Raw genomic sequence first — 20,796 nt, 5'->3', positions numbered from 1 at the left:
GGAGAATAGGTCTGCAATTCACTTGTCATCTCCTGTCCTTCATTGGTCAAATTTCACTCCATAGTGAATCAGCTCCTTCTCATTTCTGGATTTGTTATTTGCTCCTCTCAGCAGCCACTGAGAAGGGAAGCCAGAATTTCAGTGGTTCTAGTTATCCCACTGGGACCTAATCTTCCCAAGTCCCCACTGTGCTCCCTCCTGGTACATATTACTTATAGTAATGAGTTTGGTTATCTACCTGGATATCCTAGTAGTAAAGGGTAGTAAGAACAAACCTCTTCTGCTAGGAAACTGCCTTATGTAAAAACATTGCAGACTCCCATCACTGTGAGACCATCTTCCTTTATGAAGAGAAAAAGGGCTACTTCTGATACTCTGAGAATTTAGGGGGATCAAAGTGTTCAAAATTCTTAGGCTCATCCAATTGTATATCTCCATCACTGGTCTTGGTGTCCTACACTTTCCTTATCAGGGCCCTCACTTTTTAAAAAATTATTCTATGTATGTGGTAGGTATTTATCTTTATGAGGTACATGAGATATCCTGATATAGGCATACTATGCATAATAATCACATCAGGATAAACAGGGTATCCATCACTTCAAGTGTTTATTCTTTCTGTTGCAAATAATCAAGTTATACTCTTTTAATATTCTAAAATATATAATAAATTATTAACTGTGGTCACCCTGTTGTGTTGTGCTTATTCATTTTAGCTAACTCTATTTTTGTACTCATTAACCATACCCACTTCTCTTCCAACCCCACTACCTTTTCCAGCCTCCAGTAACCATCATTCCACTAATCTCCATTAGTTTAACTGTTTTAATGTGTAGTTCCCACAAATAAGTGAGAACATGTGACATTTGTCTTTCTGTGCCTGGCTAATTTCACTTAACATAATAACCTCCAGTTCTATCCATGTGGTTGCAAATTACAGGATCTCTCTTTTTTATGGCTGAAAAGTACTCCATTTTGTATATGTACCAACATTTTCTTTAACCATTCTTCAGTTGGTGGATACTTAGCTTGCTTTCATATCTTAGCTATTGTGAATGGTGCTGGAACAAACATGGGAATGAAAATATCTCTTCCATATACTGATTTCCTCTTCCATATACTGATATACTCAGTAATGTGATTGCTGGATCATATGGTAGCTATATTTTTAGTTTTCTGAGGAACCTCCAAACTATTTTCCATAGTGGTTATACTAATTTCCCACCAACAGTGTATAACGGTTCTCTTTTCTCCACATTCTCACCAGCATGTCTTATTACCTGTGTTTTGGTAAAAAGCCATTTTAACTGAAGATGGTTTCTCAATGTGGTTTTGATTTGCATTTTCTGATGATCCGTGATGTTGAGCATCTTTGCATATACCTGTTGGATTGGGGCCCTGACTTTGGAGATTTAATACTTATTTTGTTTTTCTTGCAATTGTCTGTCATATCGTAGTAAGATCCTGGTTTGCTTTTTATTTTTTAGTCTTCTTTAGGACTACTATAGAAGTTCCCTGGCATTCGTGGCATACCTTATATAAATAATTATTTGACATGAGTGTATCACTTTTCTTTTTGCAAGTTCCCCAATGCCATCAAAAACAACCATCTCATGCTGAAATTCTCATATTATTTCTTCTGCCTTCCTATCAAGTGCAGTAGCCATTTTATTTCCAATTATTTGCGTTTATCTGCACCTCATCTTAATTCACCAACAATGAAACCTTAATAACTATAAGACCAGGTATGACACAGATTATTGCTACTCCCCAGTGCAATAGCAGTTAGGTCTATATTGTTCTCTGCTATAGGCCATTAAGCATCCTGAGAGTATGCTTTCTAGGACCTCTCAATTTCAGAATTTGATGGGAATCTTTAGCTTAATTTTCATAGAAAAAAAATCACCTGAGGTAAAGTTTATCTGCTTAACATTTTATTGAAGTTGGAAGGTATAATCCCGGTGAAGCAAGAGTGAGGAAACAAGGCAGAAAGGTCATTATAAGGTAATGCATTACCAAGCTAGCCACAGCCTTATAAAAACACAAGTGGTTTTCTTAATCACATATGATATTTGCTATATGGAATCACTATATCTCTTAAGCAATCCATAGAGGGGATACAGGCCAGTAGTTTATCAGCCAGCTCCTTTATACCTTTTGTCTAACACCTTTTCATAACTGGGTTGTGTCATTCACCCCTCTAGAGAGATAATGGAGAGGAAGCCAGACCTTCAGTAAGTCCAGTTTGGTTGAACTTAAATATGAGGGCTTCCACAGCTCTAGACATGGAAGACATAATAAAACTTTTGCTATTACTTGCCTCTCATTCCAGCCAAGAATCAGAATAATGGGCTGAAAGGCAGATGGAACCAAGTGGATCTGGGAAGCACAAAAATTGGTCCAGTATAGTATTAAGGATATTTATTATTGCATACAAATGTCCAAGAGCAACTCAGGTTCTAGGGCTGTTTGACTTAGCAATTCAATGCATTCATCAGGGTCCTAGATTCTCTTTATCTATCCATATAGGATGCCATCCATCAACTCAGGCTTACTTATCCACATGATAAGGAGGTAGGAAAAACATTTCCTATCTGCATCAAGCAAGAGAAAGAAAAATCTCTCCCCCATTCTTCAGACTTAAAGAGATAAGAAAATAATATATGCTATTAATGGAAAAATATTCTAGCAGAATGATGCAAAATAATTATATATATGAAAACTTACAACACTTGGTTATATTAATTTCATAACACTAAAGTGCTACTCATATATATATATATATATATATATACACATACATATTGAGAGACAGAGTCTCACTGTGTCACCCAGGCTAAAGTGCAATGGTGTGATCTCAGCTCACTGCAAACTCTGCCTCCCAGGTTCAAGTGATTCTCCTGCCTCAGCCTCCTGAGCAGTTGGGATTACAGGCACCTGTCACTACACTCAGCAATTTTTTTTTTTTTTTGTATTTTTAGTAGAGATGGGGTTTCACCATGTTGGTCAGGCTGATCTCTTACTCCTGACCTCATGATCCATTCACCTCGGCCTCCCAGAGTGCTGGGATTACAGGTGTGAACCACTGTGCCCAGTTGTTACTACTATATTTTTTAACCTTCCCCAAAGGTGTCAGAAGAAATAAATGTATTGTGTAGAAAAACAGAAATCACAATTTTTTTGACCTTGTCATTCTCTAGTAAAGCTGGTAAGTCTATGTGCTTCTAGGCCTCTAGAAGTGCAACATCACAAGCTATTTTGTGAATCCCACTCACATTCTAAAATAGATCAACAACTTCCTTCTCACAGAAATAACACCTTCATTTGGAAACTCTAAATATCCTGTATCTAAAAAAAAAAAATGTTAGATATAAAAAATATGATTAATATTAACCTTTATATTTAGAAAAATGAGTTTAATCCCTCTATTTTAAAATAAATATCAAAGAAGAAATATAAGTAGCTTTCAAGTGGGATTGATCATATAGAACTGAATTCTCAAGATTCCTGGATTCTATTCCCAAACTGCCAACCAGTTAGCTTTATGACCTTTGGCAAATGACTTCACCTAAGTCTCCATTTTTTTCATTTAGTAACTGGCTAAATAAGATGATCAGAAACATTTCAGTTCTAACAAAATAAAATGTTGCTTAATCAAAAACATTAACATATTGACTTGTTCATTGGCATCTGAAATCTGAAAACCTCAAAGCTCAATCCTGCTTAGATGTTATACTGGATTCTTTAAGAGTCAATGCTGATGTCAAAAAAGAGAACTTGACACTAAACCATAAGATCCTCTGTTGTGTTTCATTTGCCTTGTACATATCAGGAGAGAGGAATAAAATTAATTGTAATTTGAAACTTCTCTTCCAAGAGAAAAGAAAGATATTTTACTGGTAAAAATAAGTTCTGAGTGCTTAGAGCCTGCTTTGCGCACTAATAAAAAATCAAATGAAAAAAAGCAATTTGATTAAATTATGTGTGCCTTTTCCTATGCCAATGGAGCTTAACTAAGCAAACAGAAGCAGTGAAGTAAATCAATGTTGGTTTATTAAAGATCAGAATTCAATATCTCAATGGTTGAGGGGCTTATGCACCATAGTGCTCGCTGTTTAGCTTTTCTTTGCAAAGAAAGTAAACATGGCAGTACCAAGGAGAAACTTGTTCAGAGAATAACACTGACAAGCTAGGTTTCTCAAGGAGGAGGACCCTTGTGGCTCTCAGCAGATATTTTTAAGACAGAATATAGAACTTACCCTACTGTCTCACATTTCAGCTGCCCTTCAAAACTGTTTAACATTTTCTAAAAATTATTTCTTAAATATTTGTAGTTTTCATTAGTGAAAGCAACTTCCACCTCCTAATTAAGAAATGAAAACCGAAATTCTTTCACCTGTTCTCATATGGCTTACCAAATATTTGGTGAAGAAATCAGAGATTAATTTCTCATTCGGATCCATCCTACAATGAAGTCATAAATAATAGTAAATTTGTAACATCACATTAATCTCCATGGCAACAGGCTTACTGCGCAAACAGAGGATTATGACTTCACGAGAGAATCAAACAGAGAGAGAGAGTGGGTCGCAAAGAAGAAAGCTCATTTTCAAACTCATATAATCTACAGTAATTGCACTGGGAATACAGGCAAAGCCTAGCAAAGCAAATTGCTTTTCATAGAAATATTTTGTTGAATTTTTTTTTTTTTCAAATTCGTTCTACAATGAAAATCTTTCTCTAAATTGCATGGAGTATGTGACATAAAGCAATTCTAATGCACAGCCAATATGAGACGAGCAATCTGGGATGTAAAGGTTTGAACTGGGACTGACAGCAGCCTAAGAAAAACACTATGCATCCAAAGCAGCACTATGTAGGGCTGAACAAAAACAAAATGCAGAAATGCTACTGATGTGTTTACTATTCAGTCATCTAACATTTGTAAAGGAATCAGCTTCTTCATCTTTCTCTTCCCATTTTACATACTCTCAAATACATTCTATAAAAATTATACTTGCTTTTTTGGATTCACTTCCATTTTGGAGAAGTTGTAATACTCTTATACCTAAATAACATCCTTGAGAATTATTCATATGCAAATTACATTAAAACATTTCTCCAACTATTCTTTCCTCCAACTGGTATTCTTTCTGGTAATCTCCTTTCTTTTTTTAAAAGAAAAATCCTGCTCACAGTAAGCCTAGAGCTTTTACAGAACTCTATACTCCAGCAACAGTGCTGAGATTTTTCTAAAGTAAGAAATTAAAAGCCACAATTCCAATAAACCAAAGAGTCTAGGTTACACATTATCGTTTGTTATTGCTGTTTTTGAGTTGTGTTATGCTTTGTACTATTCGGTTTGGCTTGCTTTTCTAGTAAAGTGAAAATGTCTTTAAGAAAATAAGAAAAATAAACCAAATGAATTAAAATGATCTGTCAGTGATACTCAGGAAAAGGGAGGGTTAAAATAATAATTTAACCAGGGGCCAAAAGATTGCAAACTCTCCCAAGTCTTCTAATATTTATACTGACACAGGGCCTGAGTAAATTGTTCTAAAAAGCAGCCTATTGTGAAACAGTCAAGACTTTTTGCAGGCCAGTATCTTCATGGAATGTCCCACTAAATTCCCATCTGCCTGTGCAGAAGGCCAAAGATGACATATAATATATGATTAAGGATAACTGAGTGTGAAAACTACTTTGGATTTTGCAAGGAGCACACTTCATTACCCACAACTGGTTCAATTAAATATTGGAGACAAAAAAATGATCTGACCAAGTCCTCAGAAAACATTATACCAGGTTGCATGATTTGAGCCTTTTACGTTTGAAGTAAAACAGAACACCAAGTTCCTGAAGCTCTTATAATTAGATGGACATTGACTGATAATGCCACAGCATATGTTGCATTTTCTTTCCAGTATCTAGTTGATATTATACTTTGAGAAAAGATAGCATCTAATTGTTCCTCTTCCACTTTCTCACCTGCCTTTAATATACACCCAAGTGGACAAATAAAGGGTTGATTTATGCAATTTGGTGTCAATTTCATAACGTTCTCTTGAGTCAAGATCAAAGTAGAAATATGAATTTTGTGGTGTTTTAATAAACATCAGAAGAAGTGAGACTACAATTCTTTCCAGACCCTCTTTAGGCAACTTCTGGAAAGTCTCCTTTTTTCTTTTTTAAACCTTTCTGGCCTTTCCCATCAGATTTTCAAGGTTGAGTTGTAGACAAAAACTGAAAAGATTAGGTTCCAGTGATCTGGCTTCTTTTCTCTCATCCACACTGACTTTGCCTTTATCAATGTGGACAAGAATAATTGCTTAGGGAAAAATCATCTAATTAGGACCCAAATTAAAAATATATTTATAAATAAACAGTAATTAAACTGCACAAATAGTTTCAAGAAACTTGAGTAATGTAGGTAAATATTTAACCTATAAAACAGTCCCTTTTCATCAATATCTGAATGATAAATTCCACATATTTAACACTATTATTATTGAAAGTAACAGAAAAATAACCACAAAAACTACCTTTTGAGCATTTATTTATCATAACCAGATTCTCTGCTATGTACTTTTTATGTATATCATATAATCCTCATCCCAATCTTAAAGAGTTGATGGATATTAAGCGTTCCATTTCATAGATGAGGACATTAATGGCCAAATAATAATCTCAAGTTTACAGAATTAGCAAGTGATAGGATTGGGATTAACTCATCTGCCATACTTTCTTTTCTTTTCAGTGACTCCTGCTTATAAAGTTTCTGCAGCATAATACCAAACCAGAAGACAATTAAATCTGAAAAAGACAGCAGCTTTGCCAGATGGGCTTTAAAGGGATCTGAAACTCTGAGGCTGATCTACATAAATAATATGTCTGTGTGTGTATGCACATACACACAAACACACACATATATACATATACACACATATTTACATGGCATGTGTGTAGACGTATATGTGTGTATGTGTATATGTATACACATATATACTTATGTGTATGTGTTCATGCATACACATATATATCACGTTTCATCTACATATGTGTATGCATATACGTGTGTGTGTGTGTGTGTTTGTGCATACACATACACACATATCAGCCAATAAATACTTCCCTCACCTCAAGGGCAAAGAGGTATGACAACCCTTCTTCAATCCCATCCTCCCTATTGCTTAAGAGACCTTTCTGTGAATTATTTTCTTATTCCTATTCTGCCCTTATAGTTGCTGAGAGAAAAGAAATCGAAGATGAACAGAAGGGCCAGATTTAAGAGTCTGCTGCTCTTCAAATTCTCACAGTGAAAATCCCTGGAGAGCTCTTGAAATATTCAGATATCTCAATGGCTCTTAAAAAAAAAAAAAAAAACAGATCAACATCTCAAATTTGAGTGCTGCTTTAAGGCCAATGAAATGATTCCATATCCTACTTGCCAAAGCAAAATTTATTTTATTTAAAAAAATGGCCAAGCTTTATTTCATACCTTTTTAAACTAGTTTTGATCATTCTAATGCCTTCAAAGGAAACTAAATTTAAAGTTGTGACTTAAATGTTATCATGTGTCATAGTAAGCATATTAATTGGAGGTAGGCCAGATTTATGGCATAGTTTTTTATGTGTTACATGCACACGTTGTAGCTCATAAAGGCCACTTGAATAATCTATGCATATGGTCTATTTATAGTCCTTTTATGGAAATTGAAACACCATTTTACCATTTGAAATTATTAGATTTATATTTAGAGTATCTTCACTTGTAACTTTTTTTTTTTTTTTGGTTACACAAGTATTACATGCGGTGACCTTGGTCAGGAATATAAGCTTAGTTATGATGCTACTCTATGCTAGCCAGCTAGGTAGCTTATTGGTGATAGAGGGTCCATTTTAAGACAGTATCACTTGAAATTTTTCCTCTTCAAATATTAGAAATGCCTTGGGTTGTGAAGAGCAATAGCTTTAGGTGAAGCTTAAACAAGTCAATTAAGACAGAGCCTGTATCTGCTTTATCCATGAACAAGGCTTTGTTGTTAACAACAACAGTGAAGCTGGAGAAAGGTTAGGGGATAATGGGGAGTAGGACAAGGGCAATACTAATTTACTGGGAAATCTCCAATAAATGTTGGCCTCACAGAGTGCTGTTTTCAGGTTGACTGATTTTTTAAAATTTATTTTCATCAGTATCATATTGAGTCTCAAGACAGAAGAAATACTGGATCTATTTTCCCAGGAAGTATGAAAGAAATAGGCAAATAAGGGCAATGGAAGACAAGTTCCAGAGATCATTTTCTGTCTGGCTTTGCCTATCTGTCTGTGGTCCTCAACATTGCATCAGCGTATCTGTTTCCATCCGCAACTTTATCAGAACAACATAATAACGCTACCACTAATATTTTGTACATGACACTGTGCTAAATTAGCAATAAATAGATACTTGCTTTTAATCTCCACAGAAACCTGATGATTGGGTATGATCATCCTCATTTCACAGATGATAAAATAGAGGCTGAAAGGCAATTATTAGCTTGCAAAAGTCCTAGCAGGGCCTGTTGTCCACTATGCTACCCTGCTTCCACTTCCACAACATCCCAAAGCCCTTGAATCTTGCAAACTTCTTCTTGTACCTTTGCTATAATCAACTGCTGATAAGGAGAGGTTTCACCCAAAGGAGGCTAGTTTTATCAAGAACCATCCAAATGACTGAGCTAAAATGGTTAAATCACCAAATCCCAAATTGCTACCTTCAGATTGCTGGGATGCTTCAGCTAACAATAGTTTTGCAGAGGGGAGACTCTCAAGCTAAAACCCAAATAGGAAGTTTTACTCCTTCTGAAGGAATCCTGGGAGATTTTTTACAGCCCCTCTACCGCCCTATGGTAGGACAGAAAGTGAAAGGGCAAGAGTAAGACTGAGAGCAAGTGAAAGAGAGAGGACAGGCATGCCAGGGTACCTCAGAATGATAGCATATATTGCAATGTACATTACATGTTCACCGTCCTCTGTCCATTAGAGGATGGTGAATCTCTTTGCTTCCAGCTTTACCAAAGGCTGTGTAGTAATACAGAGAAACAAAAATACCAGAGGCTATACAAATGACCAAAAAACCTGTAAACATATTAAAGTCTCAGAACTATGGCTTTATTATTGCAAACTGTTGCATGTTCTTACAAGTGAACTTAATGCAAGTAATACAAATAATACTATTTATAAAAGAGTATTGATATGGAAACATGCTTAGTAAAAGAAAGCAAGCTACAAAATGATATGATTTTTAGTTTTAAACCACATATACAAAAACTTGTGCATATATAGAAAGTGAAGTACATATACCAATGTGTTAAAGGACTTTTGATGAAGCAGAAATTTTTTTTTGTTTGATCATTGGAATTTTCTTTGTTTCCAGTGTTTAAACACTGAATATTTGATTTTATAAACAGTATTAATGAAATATTCACCTAAAGACAGGTAGATTTTAATAATTCAATGTTAACTACCTAAACAACAAACAAACAAATGCAGGGCATGAAATCAATGCAGAGCACAGATGAAATTAGCAACTAACATAAAAAAAAAGATAAAGAAATAAGAGAAGATCTAAACAGACCAAAGAGGAAGACATTTCAGTAAATCTAATCTAGCTAAATCTTTCATCATTTCTTTAAGGGGAGGAATGAATTAAAGACCCAAACCATGGATTCCAACATCAGCAACATGATGGACTACAAGCCCCTATTGCTTGTGCCCTCCCAGCAAAGACAGCCAAAACAATGAAAAACCAACTACGTTTTGGCGACAATAATTAGAGCATTGAAGTACACTAAAAAAGCAACAGAAACCCTGGTAAGCAAAGAACCTTAGGATAGCCACATAGAGAACAGGAGGAAACACCTGGCCTCCACCATCCCATTCCCCAGCCAGGATCAGCTGGTAAGCAGAAGGAATTTCTCCTTGCGGGGGAAAAGGTAAACAAGAATATTCCAGCGGCCTCCATCAACACCTTAGATACCTACAGTCTTTCACCAGTGGAGACTCCGGCAGGCCTCACAAACACCAAGCCCAATGGAGGGAGCTCTGTGCTACCCCCAGAGAAGGAGCCAACACCATGTTCCAGGTCCTATGGCCCATGTAGCTACTTGCACTGTGTATTTATGGAACTGGAACTGCTGTTGGAGTATCTTACTGTGGGGACAAGTGGCCATAGCACCCTTTCATCCCTGACACTAACCACCACCAAACCATCTCCACTCAGTGATACAACATCCCTAAGCCGAGCTGTTAGCAGCTGTTACACCCTTCCCTATGGGGCCAAGCAATGGCAGAACCACTTGACTTACCCTTCCCAGTTATGGCTGTGACCTTCTCCCTCACACAGGAGCTGAAACTTTGCACTTCCTCCTGAAGAAAGTCCTTGACAGAGCAGTTCCATCAACCCTTTCCTAGTCACTGCTATGCCCTGCCCCCAGGGACCTGAGCTTAATCTGTGCACTGCCTCCCAAGGAACCTATGCCTTCTCAGAATAGCTCTGAAAGTTCCTTTCAATTACTCCTGTGCCCAGTCCCATTAGACCCAAGATGAAGCTGTACACTGCCTCCTAGGGCAATTGTGCTTTGGTGGAGCAACTTTGCCTATACTTCTCAGTTACTGCTATATCCTCCCCTCTTGTACTGAGGCTGAAGCAACATTGGCATCCCAGGAATAGTGCTATGGTCACCCAGAAGAGTTGCATCTTCCGGTGCCTGAGTGGAAGTGGTACCCTGCCCTTTGGGAAAGCTATATATTGGTTGCCCAGAGCAGTCATGCCTTCCCAGTACCTAACTGGGAGCAGCACCTTGCTTCCTAAAAAACAGTGCTACATCACCCAGAGTGATAATGTACCCCAGTATCTAAACTGAAGTAGTACCCAACATCCCAAGGAACCAGTGCCTGGTCCATCTAGAACAATTGCACATCTCAGGCATGAGCTAAAGCGGCACATTATTCCCTGGGGAATCAGTGCCTTGGCTGAGCTGAGCAGACCCACATCCCACGGCTGAGCTGACATATTACCCTATACCCTAAGGAAACAGAGCAGTGGTTGAGCTAAGACACCCTATCCTATAGGCCAAATAATTCTAGTACCTTGCTTCCTGGAGCAGAATTGGCCCTGTAGAATATGAATTGCTCAGATATCCCTCTCCTGGGGGAGTTGAGTCATTGATGTGCTGCTCTCTGACTCCCAGGGGCCAAACGACAGACATTTGGTCTGCCATTCTGTGCTCTGCCATTCTGAGGCACTCACTACCACTGCACCTAGCCTCATATAATCTGAAATACTGCTAAGTCCTACCATACCAAAGTCTAGAGTCACCACTACACTATGCCTCATCCCTCAGGACCTGAGATACTGTGTTGGCTCTGGTTTCCAAAATGCAGCCATGTTCTGCTTCAGAATAGCAGACCAATGTAGATGGGCCCAAACCTCCAGAGCATCCCTTCTTCTTAGAAAAGAGCCAGTGCCATACCCTGATCCCCAAGGATGGAATCACAACTAAAACCCAGACCCCAAGGGCCAAGTTTTAAGGGATGTTTCAGAGTCATTGATACCGATCTGTAGCCAGTCGACATCAACATCCAACCCTGCCACAGAAAGCAAACCCATAACCCCAAGATCCAAGCGTCACAATATGTTCATGAGACCCTGAACATAGAACCCTAAGTCCAAAGCCACTGAGTACGTGCATCTGAAACCCAATACCACTGCAATTGCATGTAGACTGTGTCAAACCCAATACCAGGAGGGATCTCCTAAGCCAAGTCTCCCTATTATAGAAAAAACAAGAATAGAAGCCTTTGGCCATTGAGAACATTAACAAACTACACCACCACTGCTGTGTCACAAAATTCTATAGCCTTGGTCACTGAGGCACGAACAGTTATGACTGGAAGTGATCACAGATGAAGAAGCTAGACAGAGGCTATGCCACTACATCTACATTGGTCTGCCATTCTGTGCTCTGCTATCCTGAGGTACTCACTGCCACTGCACCTAGCCTCATATAATCTGAGATACTACTAAGTCCTACCATTGCAAAGTCTAGAGTTTATGGTGACTCAGAATCAGAGTCACCACACCCTTTGCAACCAGAATACAAAGTCCCGAACTGCAGGTAAAAGTCCTCCCCTACCAAAGCCATTCTAAAATTTGAAAGAGGTGATTGTTCCACCAAATAAACAGATATCAACACAGAGACACAATAAATATTTAAAAACCAAAGAAATAAAACACCACCAAAGGAGCACAATAACTCTCCAGGAGCAGACACCAAAGAAAAGAAAATCTACAAATTGCAAGAAAAAAATTCAAAATAATAATGTAAAGGGAAAAGCTCAGGAAAACAATTTACAATATAAATGAGAAATTTCACAAAAAAGATGGATATAATTTAAAAGAACCAAATAGATATCACGCTGCTGAAGAAATCAATTAATAAATAATATAATAAAGAGCATCAATAACAGACTAGATAAAGCAGAAGAAAGAATCTCTGAACTTGAAACATGTCATTTGAAATTATTCAGTCAAATTTTTAAAAAATAAAAACAAAAAAGAATGAAGAAATCCTGTAGGACTTATGGAACACCATTGAGCAAATAAATACTTGTATTATGGAATTAGAAAAGGAGAAGAGATGGGAAAAGGTGTGGAAAACCTAGGTGTTTAATAATATAATAGCTGAAAACTTTCCATGTCTTTCCCATATGGGAGAGATACGTATATCCAGATCCAGGAAGCTCAAATGTACCAAATAAAGTCAACATAAAAAGATCCTCTCTGAGGCACAACATAGCCAAACTGGCAAAAGCCAAAGAAAAATAGAGAATTCTAAAAACAAACAAACAAAAAAGCATGAAGTCACATACAAGGGAATTCCAATTGGACTAATAGGTTTCTCAGCAGAATATTTACAGGCCAGGAGAGAATCAGATGATACACTCAAAAAGCAGAAAGAAAAAAAACTGTTGGTCAAGAACACAATACTCAGTGAAGTGATCCTTCAGAACTGAGAAGGAAATGACATATTTCCCAGACAAGCAAAAACTGAGAAAATTGAACACCACTGGACCTGCCTTATAAGAAATGTTCAAGGGAGTGGCATATCTGGAAGCAAAAAGATGATAGCCACCATGATGAAAGCATTATAAAACATTGGTAAAGAAGATACAAAAAGGAGAAAGAGAAAGGAATCAAGGCTTATCACTACAGAAAACCACAAAACTGTAATAATAAACAATAAGAGAGGAAGAAAGGAAGAAAAGATACACAAAACAACCAGAAAACAACAAATTGACCTAAGTCCTCATATACCAATGTTAATGAATTAAATTCTCCACTTAAAAAATAAAGAGTAGCTGAATAGATAAAAACCAAGACCCAATATGTGCTATCTACAAGAAGCTCATATCTGTAAAGACACATATAGACTGAAAGTTAAAAGATGTGAAAAGATGCAAAAAGATACTCAACAGAAACAGAAACCAAAACCAAACAGGAGTAGCTACACTTACATTAAATAAAACAGACTTTAAATAAAAATTTGTCAAAAGAGACAAAAAAGATCATTATATAATGATAAAGGGATCAATTCATTAAAAAAAATCAATTGCAAATATATGCACTTAAAATGAGAGCACACAGAAATGTAAAGGAAATATTATTAGATCTAAAGAGAGAGACAGGCTCCAATACAATAACAGTTAGGGTCTTCAGCACCCCACTCTCAGCATTGAACAGACTGTCCAGACAAAAAAAAAATCAACAAAGAAATATTGAATTTAAATTGCACTTTAAGCCAAATAGACCTAACAGACATTTACAGGACATTTAAGCCATCCAACCTTTTGTACCTCCTTCAGTGTTTGTTAGGATATGCCCCTTGTTTTAAGACTGCTAATTCGTAAGTTTGCAGTTAAATGTAACAGTTAAACGTACAGTTTACCTCTGCTTCCCTATAAAACAGCTTTAAAATGATAGTAACTGAATTTTTAAAAAGTAGATGTGAACAAGGGCTAAGAACAGAAAAGGGAGGAACAGCAGATGAAAGACAGTAACAGTTTTTAAAGCCTGAAAATTGGACAGATAAATAATAATTGTTTCTGAAAGCCTACATAGGGCAAAATCAGTGAAAAAGTAAACACTCACTGCAGAACCCAAAAGTAACTCAGGAACTGGAGGTTCTGAGTACTTCTGAAAGCTGGGCACGGAGTTGATCTGAAAGCAGGACTGGGTGAAAGTTTGTATCAGGAGTTGTCAGACCACCATAACCCTTCCTTCTCTCTTCTCTGCTAGTGAGAGCCCTGATCTTTCCTGGCCTTTAGGACAGTTAAATCATAGAATACATGGAAACACCAAAGCTAAGGGTGGAAATGGCAATCTGTTCTGAAAATAGGATGAATAAGCAATACTCTGTATATTGAATGGTGAAAACTGTGCTAGCCTCCCTCAACCTCCTTTACCTGTATGGCTCCCAGAATTCTAACAGCTAGGCTTACGACCCTCAAGCAGAATTTCTCTGTCACAGAAATGACCAGCTGAGAGACAAATGCCTCTAGGAGCCATCACTGGGATGTCTCCCAATGAATGGAATTAAGAGCCACTGGTACCATCATTTAACCATGCACACAAAACTTATCAATAATCAGAGCTTCATTTTAAAAAGTACAATAATAAACAAAACAGTTCCCCTCCCATGACCAAAGATGTTCACATCCTAATCTCTGGAACCTGTGATTATTATATTCTACCTGGTAAAAAGACATGGCAGATAGGATTAAGTTAAGGATTTTGAGATGTAGGGATGGTCCTTGATTATCTGGGTGGACCCAATGTAATGACAAGCGTCACTGTAAAAGGCAGCCAGGAGGGTCAAGTGAGAAAAAAAAAAAAAAAAAGATGTGATTATGGAATCAGAAGTGGAGTTATATATTTTAAAGATGGAAGAAGGAACCTACAAGCTAAGGATTCCAGGTAACCTCTAGAATTTGGAAAAGGCAAGGAAATGTGTTTTCTCCTAAAGCTTCTAGAATGAAAGCAGCTATACCAACACCTTAATTTTAGCCTAGCAGATCTTAGTTTGAACTTCTGAATTCCAGAGCTATAAGATAATAAATCTGTGTTGTGTTAACCCACTACAATTGTGGTAATTGATTACAGCAGCAGTAAAAATCTAGCTGGGCGCAGTGGCTTATGCCTGTAATCCCAGCACTTTGGGAGACCAAGGCGGGTGGATCATGAGATCCAGAGATCGAGACCATCCTGGCCAACATGGTGAAACCCTGTCTCTACTAAAAATACAAAAATTAGCTTGGCCTGGTGATACACACCTGAAGTCCCAGCTACTCGGGAGGGTAAGACAGGAGAATCACTTGAACCCAGAAGGCGGAGGTTGCAGTGAGCCAAGATCGTGCCACTGCACTCCAGCCAAGCGACAGAGTGGGACTCTGTGGAAAAAAAAAAGAAAAGAAAACTAATACAAGTACAAAGAATAGTCAAAGATCACCAGATATTTCAGGACTATGTCTAACACGAAAGAAGCAGAGACCAACCCAGGCCAGATGAAAATAAAAATTCAGAAGAAATGTAAACAGTGTACTGAACTTAGGAACAGTTCAGAGAGTTATAATGGACATCCTGGGGAAAAAAAGAAAGAAAGTGGTACATCTATGAACAAGAATAGATTATCAAAATGCAGTATCTAAGAAAACATAACTGAGCTTGAGAAATTAAAGAGACAATAGGGCATCAAAAAAGTAATAGTTTTAATAAACTTGAAGAAAGTATCCATTAAACAGGATTTTAAATAGATAAGTAACACTTATGTATATGTAAACATATAATTAAAAATTTCGAAAGTCAGTCATCATTACAAAAGTTCCAGAAAAAAGAGAAGAAAATGAATGAGAGAATATTAGACAAATAATATATAAAATGAGTGAAGTACAAAAATTACCAGATAACATACCTCACACTGAATATTCAGTACCACTAATATAGAAAATCTCACATCAAAATACAACATTGTAAAATTTCAGGACCCCAGGAATAAAGATTACAAATGCTCTCAAAGACATAGCGAGAGGAGTGGGGGAGAGAGTAGCAAGTCATGTATAAATAATTAGAAACTAAATTGGCATTAGATTTCACTAAAAATGCCTTCAAAATTCCAAGAGGAAATTATTTCAAACCTAGAATTTGATACCTAGCCAGATTATCAAACAAGTGTGAGGATAGAATAAATATATTTTTAGATACCTAAAGTCTCACATTATTTACCTTATTGCCTTTTCTAATAAAGCCACTTTAGAAACTGTTCCATCAAAATTAGGGAATGAAATAAGAAAGGAGAAGAAATGGAAACAGGATACAAGACCATTCAGAGAATTCCCAGGATGATAACAGATGAAATCCCAGAATAAAAGCTGTGTTGCAAGCCTAGAAAGAAAAGGAAAGAGATAAAGTCGCAACAGGAAGGGGAATTTCACTAAGTAGATTATGAAATTGGTGTTTTCTCTGACATGTGAACTATGTTGACATGAGTTTTACAATTCTTGATAATTATATTTCAAAAATCAATGAAAATATAAAAAATAATGTTTATTCAAGAAAGCCACTTTGTGACCCAGCTATAATTCTATTTTCAACTCTATTAGATCATATTTCATATTTTTATAATACATATTTCACAATTGATGAAATTCATAAATATATAACTTGCCTACATACATAACATAAAGAAAAACATCAATGTCACATCCTAACTGAAATATGATAAAGAAATATAGAAAAGAAAAATTTAATGAAATAACAAATATTCTAATATGTAAATAAACAGACATGGCTATGGATTAGAGTAACAGATACAATAAAATAGCAGACAATGCATCTAATTGAGAATCTCCATGAATGTAATAGCTACAAATATAGACTAATACATATTAACATATTAACAATTAAAATAGCACAAGGGGTGTTGTAGGGCATATGATCTTCCAAATAGTGTGCAAGTCTTAATAAACCCCCAAACAAAAAATGAAAATCCTTTATTGATTAATCTGGTGGTTAATTTCTAGAAAATTCAGCGTATACTGAAACACTGTTGGAAATACTGCATGTTTTTATGTAAAATTCTGACGGATTCTAGGCTCAGTATTTATAAATGAGTTTTTTTATCTACAGGAAGGTACCTATGTATAGCATTTCAGTGTGGCATTTAGGTGAGGTGCAGGGCAATTCTTTGACCATGCATTGCACTAAGTCTAACAGCCCTGGACTCCATCCATTAAACATCAATTGTTCCCCCAACCATTGTGAATTCCAAAACTGCCCCCTTACATTTCCAAAAATCCTTGCAAAGGCCTTTGCAATCTCCTCCATGGTGTCTTCCCTAATTAATCCATACCCCTGTCTCATTTACCTAACCCCTAGCACCACTGCACAGTTGTGAGCACATGTCTTCTTTGCTGTGTTCAATTCAAGCCCAGGAAGCAGCTTGTTTCTCTATGCTCTGTGTATCTGTTCCCTGTCTATGTCTAGAGTGTTATCAGGGCATCACCTTGACAGCATTAAATCCCTTAACCTTGTCACTATAATGTCTTAATAAACAATCAATATGAATGACTATTCCTGAATCACTGAGAACTAATTTTTTAGTAAAAAGAGAAACAAAATACTGATTTCACTAAACATTGTGAAAAAGAGGATGGGAGAAGGGGAAGATTATATTTTGGAGGCAAATGGAGTTTAAGAGAGTTAAATCTTTATCTTTCATAATAAAAATAAAAACTCAATATGTAATATCTAAAATTGAAAAATCAACTACCACAAGTATAAATGTCTTATACACAAAAATGGTGGCAAATATCAGAAGCATTGAAAGAATGAAAAGTGGTGGCTCTTGAAAGCAGGACTTACAGTAGGGAAAAAGAGTCAAAGGTCTGCTGGTTTTCATTATAAACCTTGTAACATTATTACTCTTTCCAGAAATATCACATCTATGGCTTACTTTGATGAAAATTTAATTGACAAAATTGCTAACTCCTTCACCTGCTCAAAGGCTAAATAGTCACAGTTACTGTTACCTTGCATGAAATGATTTTACTAAATAAAATCTTACTATAGGTTCAGTTATCTGGTTTCAACCTGTGCTAAAACTAGTTCTGTCTAACAGGAATAAAATATTGAAACTGTCACGCATACTCTAATATTATCCTTGGTTAACTGTGTCTGTGATGCCAACTACACACCCAATCAAACAGCTAAACTTACCAACAGGCTGCAGAGTTGGTGCCCTGGTTACAAAACACTGACCAGCTGCAGGAAACATAGAGGGAAAAAAGTTATGCCTTGGCTACTGAGCACAATCCATGCTCAGTGCTAATGATCCCATGTCAGTCCATAAATTATAATGGCTAACACTGGAACATTAACACCACCCAAAAACACACTCGTAAGCAAGCCCAAGTGGTAAAATGAGGTCATGGAGAAGCATAAATCTATTTTAGGATATATCTTGAATACCAGTATAGCTCCTTTAACACCACCTGTTCTCATTTGAAGGACTATATATTTAAGTCCCACAACAGCAACTGGGCTCAAACCCAGTGCTGACTCTACAATCCAGTTCAGGATAAATTCTGTCTGGTCGTTAGGTGTTGACCTTTAGATGAGACATTTAAATCCCTCTGACAACGTTCCCCACCTTCTGCTTAATTGGCACAATATAAAAGATGTGGCTGAGAGAACATTCAACGGTAGTCATAGTTGCCTGCATAATACCATAGAAACAGAAGCATGTGATTTATTCCTTTGAAAAAACAGGTGGATAATATAATGCAATACAATAAATCACTTTTGCTGAGGATCTCAATGGCATCAAGACGACAACTTGCACTCACTAGGAATTTACTTATTATTCATAAAATTATTCTTGCCCCATTTCATAATGAAATCTCAGTGTTTGGGATGAGTAACTACCTTCATATATAACATCTCCCAGTACCCTCCAAAAAGGTGAGTTTGTGTTCAGATTTCTTTGAAAGTCACAGTTCCCAAGTGTGGTAACGTTGGTATAACTTGGTTTTTAATGCTATCAAAGAAGACTTTCATAATTAACTTAAAATCATATCAAATAATATGTGATATGGTTTGGATCTGTGTCCTCACCAAATCTCATGTTGAATTGTAATCCTCAATGCTATAAGTGGGGCCTGGTGGGAGATGATTGGGTCATGGGGATGATCCTTCACAAATTGTTTAGCACCATCCCCTCAATGTTGTTCTCATGCTAGTGAGTGAGTGAATTATCCAGAGATCTGGTTGTTTTAAGTCTGTGGCACCTCCTCACTCTCTCTTTCTCCTGCTCCAGTCCTGTGAAGTGCTAGCTTCCATTCTGCCTTCTGCCATGACTGTAAGTTTCCTGAGGCCTCCTCAAAAGCTGAGCAGAAACTGTGAGCCAATTAAACTTCTTTTACTTATAAATTATCCAGTTTCAGCTATTTCTTTATAGCAGTGTCAGAACAGACTAATACAATATGTAACTCAAAAATATAAATTACTGATATCCTTTGGAGTACAAAGAAATTCATTAGCGAAAGTTCAAAATTAAAGGCTTAACGTTTTTGTCACAAAAAATTTGTTAGTTTTTGCTGAATTTCGCAAATGCTTCTGCACTTTAGAAACCGAATGTATGTTGTTTCGTAGTGTTGTAAAGTATTTATAATGTATTCATCATGTGCTCAAAACTAAACCACTGGCTTCCAAACCTTTCACATCTTTGCATTTTCTCTCAGCACCTAATATTACTTTCCCCTTCCCTGCAGTTCACAATAAATGTTGATTACAGGAAATTTTGTGCACAGATAACAAATGTATGACTATGAATCTAAAGTTCTCTTTACCACTGATAACATAGACAATTTATATGATCATTGAGAAATGACAGGTTTTGTTTTCAGTTTCTGGGTTTTTGTTGTTGTTTTTTGTTTGTTTTTTTGAGATAGGTCTCACTCTGTCACCCAGGCTGAAGTGCAGTTGTGGGATCTCAGCTTACTGCAACCTCTGCCTCCTGGTTTCAAGCAATTCTTATGCCTCAGCCTCCTGAGTAGCAGGAATCACAGGCATGTGCACCACACCCTGCTAATTTTTATGCTTTTAGTACAGATGGGGTTTTACCATGTTGGTCAGGCTGGCCTTGAATCCTGGCCTCAAGTGATCCACCTGCCTTGGTCTAGCAAAGTGCTAGGATTAAAGTAGGTTTTGTTTTTTAACTAAACCAGTATTTATTGTGCATTTTGATTTTCCAGGCAATATGCTAGTCAACAGAGATAAACAGAAGGGCAAATCAGATGTAGTTCCAACCCAAAGATTTCGCACTCTTATCTTCATTGCTCTTCCTTGTTTCTAAAACTATTATTTACAACAACACAAGAAAAGTAGCACACTCAAATTACAACTGTATATCTTGTTTTGCTCCTTTACAGCCCTGAATAGGTTGGCTGGTGAGGGCAGGTGATAAATGCAAGATCAGCAAAGAATTGGTAGGTTAGACTAGACTAGGGTTACAGTCACATATATATCAACCTGAAGGTCATTTAACTCTATTCTTCGTTGTTTACCACACAGGGAAAAAATGAAAAATTAAAATAAAACAAGAGTCCAAAACTTGGGGTAGTATCATTTGCACATCCAGAAAATTTTAATAAAGAAGCAAAACGATATAATGCAGGCATCCCCAAACTACGGCCTGCGGG

The sequence above is a fragment of the Saimiri boliviensis genome, chromosome 2 (assembly GCF_048565385.1).
Source record: "Saimiri boliviensis isolate mSaiBol1 chromosome 2, mSaiBol1.pri, whole genome shotgun sequence".
NCBI lineage: Eukaryota > Metazoa > Chordata > Mammalia > Primates > Cebidae > Saimiri > Saimiri boliviensis.
This window is presented reverse-complemented; position numbering follows the sequence as displayed.